We start from the raw sequence: 11326 nt of genomic DNA on the forward strand, positions 1-11326 counted from the left end.
AACAAAACAACAACCTTCAATGAAACAAGTCACCTTATGAAGCTGAATGAGTTTGCCAAGCCTTTGGACATGAATTGCACCCAAAACTACCAATTCATTGATGTTGGGGTAGATACAACAATGGTAGGAAGAATATCTTCTACTCGCACTCACTCAAACTAGCTCAAGCTTTTCTATGCACCAAGGTGATGGTGTATAGAAAGCTTACTCTCTCTTTACAACCAAGATAGAACTAGCATGTGGTACCCTCAATATAGTGTGCAATGGTATAGTGATGTCTTTTACAAGGAGGAATGGGTTCTATTTATAGGTTTTAGAAGCCTTGATTAGGATTAAGCCTAAAAAATTTTATTAGGAAAGATCAAGGATTATGAATTTTTATGAATTTCAAATGAGGATGGGGTCTCTCTTTTCTCTTGAGGCACATGGATGTGGGCTCAAGTAAGAGAATTATTGATGTGGTGAAAGGAGAGAAACTTCCATGGGAGTGAGTGAATTTGTTTTACTTGTGCGGTTGCCTACTCCATATGTTGATAGTGTGGGTGCATTTTTACAAGAGAAGTTAGTTGTTAGTGGTAATAATCACTAGAATTGTTAGTGATACATTTACAATGGGTAGGATGAGTTGATTTGATGAAGGAAGAGGGGTGAATTAAAAGAGAATCATTGAGATGGTGAAGCTTTGAAGAAGCTTGAACTCACCCTTGTGTAGATTGTGGAAAAAATGACCGCTGGTCTTCTTCTTCTTCTTCGCTTCTTTACGCCGCCGCCACGGTTGACCAACACGATGAAAAGAGGATTTGTTGATGAAAAATCCTCAATTTGCAGAAGTTATCATGGTTAAGATGCTGAATTTTAGAGGTAAATGAAATTGTAGCATAGAAGCAATAGAGAGAGACATGGAGAGGGTGTATGTATGTAGAGGTTCATAAAAGAACTATAGGGATGAGAGAGAAGGGTAATGGTGAAGAGGGTGGGAGAATCCATGGAAATTGCAGGTTTGAGTGAGGGAAGGAGAGGGAGGGATGTGTAAGAGTGAGTAGGTGTGTGGAAGGGTGAGAGAAGACTAAGGGCTACTTGTGAGAAAAGTGGGCAGACTGGGGTCCACTCAAAAAATCATATCTCACCGCTGGTAGCTCCAAAAATCATGAAAAACTTTGAGGTGATTATTCAGAGCATGGGCTACATTTTCTCTTTTGACCACCGCTCCAAATTCGGAGTGGAGATAGGTGCCAAAATTCTCACCAAAAAAGCCTATTTTATGACTGCAAAAGTCTTTTAGTGGCCCCCTCCTTTGTTGAATTTGTACAATGCATCCAAGAGTGAGCCCCTCCTTTGTCATATTATAATACAAAGCATCCAAGTTGCCCTTGACCCATGCATGGAGGAGGATTATTGGTGAATAAAGAAATATATACATGGTGGGACTAGTGTATGGACTATTCATGGACTTTAGCTCAATGAGCACATGGTGTTAGAATAATGAGTAAAAATAATAATAAAAATATGGAGGAGTTATGGATATGGAAAGATATTGGAATCATATGATATGGTCCATCCTTGAATTATTTTGGGTGAAAGAGGAAAAGGTATGCAAATAAATAATATAATAAACGTAACCAATGAGTAGAAATCAATTTTTTGTTTTCACGAGGGTGAGGGTGAAAATGTGGGAGTGATTTGTATAAAGGAAAAATATGAGGTTAGAGTATGTACATATTGGCAAAAAATATAATTATGGTGTAAGAGGATGAAAGAAGGTGTACATAGGTTTAATAAAACACACACCTAAGTACAAATATTACAATAAAATACCAAAATCATTATAAAAAATCCCTATATTTAGGCCATATATAAAATTAAATATTTACACACAAAGAGGCCATAATATACTTTTATTTTTTTATTTTTTTTATTTTTTTGGCTCAACTAGCCCAGTGACTAGCTAGCTGAGGGTTTTTAAGAAGATATGGGAAAAGCCCCCTAACTCACACATGCCTATGTACAGTGAAATGGTAAGGATAGCCATAGCGTTTGGGTGAATTTGGTAGGGTGGAGTAACTTACTATGGCAATTATGGAGAGCCGAAAAACGGCTATCATTAGCCCTCCCCCAGGATGATGGTATATTCATGTACCATCATAGAGCATCTTTTACAAAGAGAGTGCTTCAGAGTCCTTGACGAGATATGAGACAGCGGCCTTTGGACAGATCTTTGGTAGATCCTTTGGTAGAAGGCGACTCAAATAGGGCTTTAAGCGATACCCGTTTACCTTCCTAGAGTGCTCTTTACCATTCAAGTCCATAAGCTGATAGTAACTAGAATTGAAAGCCTTCTTGACTATGTATGGCCCTTGCCATCTAGTTTCAAACTTGGCATCAAAACGATTGTCAAGTCGATTGTCATACCTTAGGACAAGCTCTCCTTCCTTGATGCCTTTGTCCTTCAGTTTCTTGTCGTGCGTTTCTTTCGCTTGTCTGGCTTTCCTCTTGTAGCACTCATATGCTGCTTCTCTTTTCCACTCAAGCTCCACTAACGTAAGAAGTCGATCCATCCATACCTCTTGATCATCTTGTGCTCCTTTGCCATGAAGTCGCATTGTTGGAATTTTGAGCTCGATAGGCTGCAAAGCTTCTTGACCATAGACCAAGTGAAATGGTGTGAACTCCGTGGCTTCCCTATATGTGGTTCGATATGCCCACAAGGCACCATCCAAGAAGTCATCCCATAATTTTCTCTTGTTTTGCACCATCTTTCTAATGATTCCTGCAATGACACCATTAGCCTTCTCCACCAAACCATTTGACTGTGGGTAGTATGGTGTGCTATGACGATGTAGAATGTGAAGCTCTTCACAAACTTCTGTGAGCAAGCCCTTCCTAAACCCTGGACCATTATCAGAAACAATCTCCAAAGGTGTGCCAAATCTGCAACAAATGTGAGTATACACAAACTTGCTAACTGTCCTCTCATTCACTCTTGCCACACTTTGAGCTTCCACCCACCTAGTCATATAGTCTACAGCCACTAGAATGTAGAGTTTACCATTTTTTGTCCTAGGCAGAGGACCCATAGCATCAATGCCCCACTTTTCAAAGGGTCCATTTGCAAGCACTATTTGCCTCGGGCCATGCACCAACCTTCTATTTCCATTTATCTGACAATTGTGACAGCTTTTACAACAATGTTGAACATCCACATGCAAGCTTGGCCAAACATACCCCGCAAGCAAAATCTTTTTCAGAGTTGAGTCTTGGGCAAAATGACCACCACATGCCTCTTCATGCAAACCTTTTAGAATGGCTGGAATTTCCTCGATAGTTGGTACTCTTCTGCACACTTGATCCTTCCCTTTTTGATAGAGGGAGCCTTCTAGGAAGAGATAGAAACTTGCCTTCTTCATGAGTCTCCTCTTCTGAGCCTTCGTGAAGTCTTGTGGAAACTCACCCTCCAAAATGTAGCCAATAATGGGAGCCAATGACTCCAATCCCTGGTATCTCGGTTGCTTGACAGCTACTGCCACCATGATGACCTGCACTTCTCTCTCAACACATGTAACTGCTTGTTGTGCAAGTAAATCGGCATCTTCATTTTGTTTCCTCGGAATATGATATAGTTGCACTTCTTCAAACTGATTAAACATCTTACGAATGGCATGAACTTTTGTCCTTAAGCTTTCATTCTTGCATGCCCAAATGCCTAAAATCTGTTTAACAATGAGAAGTGCATCTCCCTTTACCATGCGACGTTTTATCCCTTGGCCAATGCACATCTTCAAACCATGAAGTAGTGTGTCATATTCTGCTTCATTGTTGCTAGTTGAACCTGGTAGATTGACCTTCTCTTTCATGACCACCTCTCCACTTGGGTTGAGCAACACTAGCCCTCCCCCTGCTTTCCCTGTGGCTCGTCCAAAAGCTCCATCAAAGAACAAGGTAAAAGCATTGGGAATACTTTTTGGTGGTGGCAATGGTGGGGTCTTTACTTGAGGCACCTTAATTTCCTTCTCATGTACCCTATAAGTGAGAATCCCTGCCAATTGTGCACGCACACTATCTTCCACCTTGAAAGAGTATTGGAACTCTTGCAACTCCATAATCCACTTTGAGATCCTAGTACTAAGATTCATTTGAGATGACACCCAAGGGAACAAATTTTCTGCAGTGAGAATTACAAAAGGTTTTGGTAGCAAGTAGGATCTAAACTTTCTCACCGCAAACATGAGAGAAAGCATCATGAGTTCTGCTTCTGTGTAATCTCTCTCCAAAGCATTCATGACCCTACTAGCAAAGTAGATGGGTCGCATCCTTGTACTGTGGGGATCTTGTTGTAGCAACACAGCACCAATTGTTTCCCTTCCAACACTAGAGCTAACAAAGAATGTGTACTCCCAACAAGGAGGCATGAGTGTTGGTAGCTTTGACAAAATGACTTTAATGTTACAAAAATACTCTTCAAGCTCATCAGACCATGCAAATTCTACTTGTTGTGTCAACTTTTGCAAAGGATGAAGCAACTCCGAGGCTAAGTGAATGAAGCGTGACATATACTTCACCTTCTGAATGAAAGAGATGACCTCCTTAAGACTCTTCGGTGATGGGATCTCAATAAGAGCCTTTGCCTTTGAAGGATCCACCTCAATGCCTTTATAGGAAACCTTGTGACCGAGCAAGATCACTTCATCCTCACCTATGTGGCACTTGTCGGGGTTGAGTTGACCTCCCATGTCGTAGAGCTTCTTTAAACCTTCTTCTACCCTTTGTAGATGCAATGATTTTGAGCTATAAATGCAGAAATCATCAATGAACACCCAAATTGACTTTCCAAAGAATGCTTGAAAGACCATGTTCATGAAACGTTGGAATGTTGCAGGAGCATTTGTCAGACCAAATGGCATGACTCTAAAAGCATAACAACCCCAAGGAGTGATAAAGGTTGTTTTCAATTGATCTTCCAATGCGATACCTATTTGAAAGTAGCCTGAGTAGCCATCACACACAGTGTACTTCTCATGACCAGCTACCTCATTTAGTATCTCATCCTGAAATGGGAGGGGAAAGTGATCTCTTTTTGTTGCCTCATTGAGTGGACGGTAATCCACACACACCCTCCACTTTCCGTTTTTCTTAGAAGTGACAACAACGGAAGAGACCCACTCTGAATTCTCCACTGGATAAATGAAACCTGCTACTAGAAGCTTTCTTACCTCCTTGAGTAAAGCCTTCCTGTTGATGACTCCTAGCCTTCGTAGCTTTTGAGCCTTAGGTGTGGCCTCTGGCTTCAACTCAATTTTGTGTTGAACAGCATCTACTCCATGCACATCGTTGTAGTCTTTAGCAAAAAGCCTAGGAAACTTCCTTAGCACACATTTGAACTCCTCTCTTTCATCCTTTTTAAGTGTTGTAGATAGCATACCTTCTAGCATTCACCTTGCACAAGCAGTAGGTCCAAAGGGACAAGCAAAGAAGTCAGAAGAGAGAGAGCCACGAACTAGGAGAGTCTTGCAATGTTGGAATTGCGGAGAGTCTGGACATGGGATGTATAATTGTCCTTGGCCCCGTGGGGAGCCAGGGAGACCTAACTTGAATTACCCAGTGATGAATGTAGGTGAAGGAACTAGTCAGCAACCACGGCTTATACAAAGGACAAATGGAGCAAGACCACCTCCACAAGGAGTGGAAGGAGTTTCACCTTTGCCAGACCCAAACGTGCATGTGGTAGAGGTGACAAATTCAAGAGAGGTTGACATGGAAGCAAATGGCATTAAGCGTGGCCGAGGGAAAGGTAAGAAGAAAGAAGGAGTTACATCACAAAGTGACCATGGACGAGAAAAGAAGGCAAAGGAGACCAAGGAGGCTAAGAGGACTCGACGTCGTATCAACCTCCAAGACTTCCCTCTTGGACATGGAATGGCTCCATACAACCTGTTGGAAGACATGAGAGGTAAGGGTCCTGATATCTCATGGCCTCAATTTCTTGCATTATGTCCACAAGTTAGGAGGGATTTAACAAGGGCAATTAGCACTAGGAGAAAGGTAAAAGAGAGTGTGCCTGTTGTAAAAATTGCACAAGCTGAAATGAATGAGGACATTACACCGGTGCTAGATTGTTACATAAAAGGGAGATTGGTTAGGAAAGGTCTAGTGGATGGGGGTGCACAAATTTGCATCATGACAGAGGGACTCATGCAAAAACTAGGCATGCACATCCATGAGACACCTGAAATTAAGGTCAAGATGGCAAACAATAGCAAGGCTAGGTGCGTAGGCATTTGTAAAAATGTTTTTGTGGAGGCCTTTGGCATTAAGAAGGCAATGGATTTCTATGTCATGTCTACCAAAGGAAATGGTTACCCATTTATCCTAGGGAGACCATGGCTAATGAAAATGCGAGCTTTGCAGGATTGGGAGAGTGGAAAGCTAATTTGTAGGAATGAAAATCATAAGAAGGTTGTCTTTGACATGAAGGAGCAACGCCAAGAGGAGCTCCATGAAGAATCATCACAAAGCGAGACGGAGGAAGGCTGGACCAATAGCACTTCAGAAGAAGAAATTAGCGGGAGCATTACTGAAGAGGAGTCTTCCATCGAAGTCATGGGGGTAAGGTTTAAGCCAAGAAACCAAGAGACTTCTTGTCAAGGCTTGGAGGAGGTAGGTCCTCAAGAGAACGAAGGTGTTCAAGATGAAGGGATGCTAGAAGGTATGCTATCAACAACACTTACAAAGGATGAAAGAGAGGAGTTCAAATGAGTGCTAAGGAAGTTTCCTAGGCTTTTTGCTAAAGACTACACCGACGTGCGTGGGGTAGATGTTGTTCAACACAAGATTGAGTTAAAGCCTGAGGCCACACCTAAAGCTCAGAGCTACGAAGGCTAGGAGTTATAAAGGAGCAGGCTCTACTCAAGGAGGTAAGAAAGCTTCTAGCAGCAGGTTTCATTTATCCAGTGGAGAATTCAGAGTGGGTCTCTCCTGTTGTTGTCACTCCTAAGAAAAATGGCAAGTGGAGGGTGTGTGTGGATTACCGTCCCCTCAATGAGGCAACAAAAAGAGATCACTTTCCCCTCCCATTCCAGGATGAGATACTAAATGAGGTAGCTGGTCATGAGAAGTACACTATTTGCGATGGTTACTCAGGTTACTTTCAAATAGGGATTGCATTGGAGGATCAATTGAAAACAACCTTTATCACTCCTTGGGGTTGTTATGCTTTTAGAGTCATGCCATTTGGTCTGACAAATGCTCCTGCAACATTCCAACGTTTCATGAATATGGTGTTTCAAGCATTCTTTGGAAAGTCAATTAGGGTGTTCATTGATGATTTTTGCATTTATAGCTCAAAATCATTGCATCTACAAAGTGTAGAAGAAGGTTTAAAGAAGCTCTACGACATGGGAGGTCAACTCAACCCCGACAAGTGCCACATAGGTGAGGATGAAGTGATCTTGCTCGGTCACAAGGTTTCCTATAAAGGCATTGAGGTGGATCCTTCAAAGGCAAAGGCTCTTATTGAGCTCCCATCACCGAAGAGTCTTAAGGAGGTCATCTCTTTCATTCAGAAGGTGAAGTATATGTCACGTTTCATTCACTTAGCCTCGGAGTTGCTTCATCCTTTGCAAAAGTTGACACAACAAGTAGAATTTGCATGGTCTGATGAGCTTGAAGAGTATTTTTGTAACATTAAAGTCATTTTGTCAGAGCTACCAACACTCATGCCTCCTTGTTGGGAGTACACATTCTTTGTTAGCTCTAGTGTTGGAAGGGAAACAATTGGTGTTGTGTTGCTACAACAAGATCCCCACAGTACAAGGATGCGACCCATCTACTTTGCTAGTAGGGTCATGAATGCTTTGGAGAGAGACTACACAGAAGCAGAACTCATGATGCTTTCTCTCATGTTTGCGGTGAGAAAGTTTAGATCCTACCTGCTACCAAAACCTTTTGTAATTCTCACTGCAGAAAATTTGTTCCCTTGGGTGTCATCTCAAATGAATCTTAGTACTAGGATCTCAAAGTGGATTATGGAGTTGCAAGAGTTCCAATACTCTTTCAAGGTAGAAGATACTGTGCGTGCACAATTGGCAGGGATTCTCACTTATAGGGTACATGAGAAGGAAATTAAGGTGCCTCAAGTAAAGACCCCACCATTGCCACCACCAAAAAGTATTCCCAATGCTTTTACCTTGTTCTTTGATGGAGCTTTTCGACGAGCCACAGGGAAAGCAGGGGGAGGGCTAGTGTTGCTCAACCCAAGTGGAGAGGTGGTCATGAAAGAGAAGTTCAATCTACCAAGTTCAGCTAGCAACAATGAAGCAGAATACGACACACTAATTCATGGTTTGAAGATGTGCATTGGCCAAGGGATACAACGCCTCATGGTAAAGGGAGATGCACTTCTCATTGTTAAACAGATTTTAGGCATTTGGGCATGCAAGAATGAAAGCTTAAGGACAAAAGTTCATGCCATTCGTAAGATGTTTAATCAGTTTGAAGAAGTGCAACTATATCATATTCCGAGGAAACAAAATGAAGATGCCGATTTACTTGCACAACAAGCAGTTACATGTGTTGAGAGAGAAGTGCAGGTCATCATGGTGGTAGCAGCTGTCAAGCAACCGAGATACCAGGGATTGGAGTCATTGGCTCCCATTATTGGCTACATTTTGGAGGGTGAGTTTCCACAAGACTTCACGAAAGCTCAGAAGAGGAGACTCATGAAGAAGGCAAGTTTCTATCTCTTCCTATAAGGCTCCCTCTATCAAAGAGGGAAGGATCAAGTGTGCAGAAGAGTACCAACTATCGAGGAAATTCCAGCCATTCTAAAAGGTTTGCATGAAGAGGCATGTGGTGGTCATTTTGCCCAAGAATCAACTGTGAAGAAGATTTTGCTTGCGGGGTATGTTTGGCCAAGCTTGCATGTGGATGTTCAACATTGGTGTAAAAGCTGTCACAATTGTCAGATAAATGGAAATAGAAGGTTGGTGCATGGCCCGAGGCAAATAGTGCTTGCAAATGGACCTTTTGAAAAGTGGGGCATTGATGCTATGGGTCCTCTGCCTAGGACAAAAAATGGTAAACTCTACATTCTAGTGGCTGTAGACTATATGACTAGGTGGGTGGAAGCACAAAGTGTGGCAAAGGTAAATGAGAGGACAGTGAGCAAATTCGTCTACACTCACATTTTTTGTAGATTTGGCACACCTTTGGAGATTGTTTCTGATAATGGTCCAGGGTTTAGAAAGGGATTGCTCACAGAAGTCTGTGAAGAACTTCGCATTCTACATCGTCACAGTACTCCCTACTATCCCCAATCAAATGGTTTGGTAGAAAAAGCTAATGGTGTCAATGCAGGCATCATTAGAAAGATGGTGAAAAACAAGACAAAGTTGTGGGATGACTTCTTGGATGGTGCCTTGTGGGCGTATCGAACCACATATATGGAAGCCACGGAGTTCACACCATTTCACTTGGTCTATGGTCAAGAGGCTTTGCAGCCTATCGAGCTCAACATTCCAACAATGCGACTTCATGGCAAAGGAGCACAAGATGATCAAGAGGTATGGATGGATCGACTTCTTAAGTTAGTGGAGCTTGAGTGGAAAAGAGAAGCAGCATATGAGTGCTACAAGAGGAAAGCCACACAAGCAAAAGAAACGCACGACAAGAAATTGAAGGACAAAGGCATCAAGGAAGGAGAGCTTGTGCTAAGGTATGACAATCGACTTGACAATCGTTTTGATGCCAAGTTTGAAACTAGATGGCGAGGGCCATACATAGTCAAGAAGGCTTTCAATTCTAGTTACTATCAGCTTATGGACTTGAATGGTAAAGAGCACTCCAGGAAGGTAAACGGGTATCGCTTGAAGCCCTATTTGAGTCGCCTTCTACCAAAGGATCTACCAAAGATCTGTCCAAAGGCCGCTGTCTCATGTAAGTATTGTTACATGAAGCATGAGTGTAACTCCAACCAAAATTCTGAGGGGCCAAACAATGAAAATCTCGTCAAGGACTCTAAAGCACTCTCTTTGGAAAAGATGCTCTATGATGGTACATGAATATACCATCATCCTGGGGGAGGGCTAATGATAGCCGTTTTTTGGCTTTCCATAGTGGCCATAGTAAGCTACCTCACCCTATCAAATCACTCAAACACTATGGCTATCCCTACCATTTCACTATATATAGGCGTGTGTGAGTTAGGGAACTTTCCCCATATTTTCTTTAAAACCCTCAGCTAGCTAGTCATTGGGCTAGTTGAGCCAAAAAAATTAAAAAAATTAAAAAATATAAGTATATTATGGCCCATGCGTATGTAAATATCCTTTGTATATAGGGCCTAAATAAAATATTTTTTCATAATTATTTTGGTATTTATTTAAATATTTCTACCTAGGTGTGTGTTATTTATGCTCTATACATTTCCTCACCATTACCACAATTTTTTCTTACCATTTTTCATACTCTTTATTCCATATAGAAATATTTTCATGTAAGCTTCTCTTATATTTGGTGTAACTCCACCCCAACAAAAATCCAAAAAAACTAGTTCTATTTATGTGTATATTTTTTCACTATTGTGATTTTTCCCTTCCTACATCTATTTTGAAAATTAGAACACCAAAAATATTTATCTTTTTATGGTAGCCTCATAATGAGAGAGATTTCCTTTGACCCCTTTATATTTTTTCCACCTATATTATTTATATTTGACATGTACATATTTTTTAGACCCCTCAATATTTGATTTTCTTAGTTTTACTATTCACTTATATCATAATCTCAACAATATCTTCAATTATAGACCTACCAAATAAGGTCAAGGGTAGGTGGCATGCATACATGCACTATGGAGGGCTCACTCTTGGAGGTATTCAAAAGAATCATCCAAAGAAGGACCCCACAAGGACCTTGTGCAGTGGAAAAAACGGTCAGTTTTGCTGAATTTTTAAAGTTCACTTACTCTCCTAATTTGAAAAGGTGATACAAACAAAAGTTGTAGCTCCTAGGCTGAACTTTTGCCTCAAATTTTTTCATATTTTTTTGAGCTACGAGCTGTGAGCTATGATTTTATTAGTGGACCCCAGTTTTCCCATGCTATGCAGCCACACTCTCTCTTCCACTTTATCATTTTCCTCTTTCACACACACTTCTCCACTCATCATCCCCACCTCTCTCACCACTCCTCTCTGCACCCTACTCACCTTCTCCTCAACCTTGAAGAATAAGAGAAACCATGGTGAACTCATACCTCCCACACACAATTCCATTCCAAAATTGACCACCTAGTCTCATTTTTCCTTCTCCAATTTACCCATATCTATCAAAAAAA

The sequence above is a fragment of the Adiantum capillus-veneris genome, chromosome 20 (assembly GCF_014529385.1).
Source record: "Adiantum capillus-veneris isolate H3 chromosome 20, ASM1452938v2, whole genome shotgun sequence".
NCBI lineage: Eukaryota > Viridiplantae > Streptophyta > Polypodiopsida > Polypodiales > Pteridaceae > Adiantum > Adiantum capillus-veneris.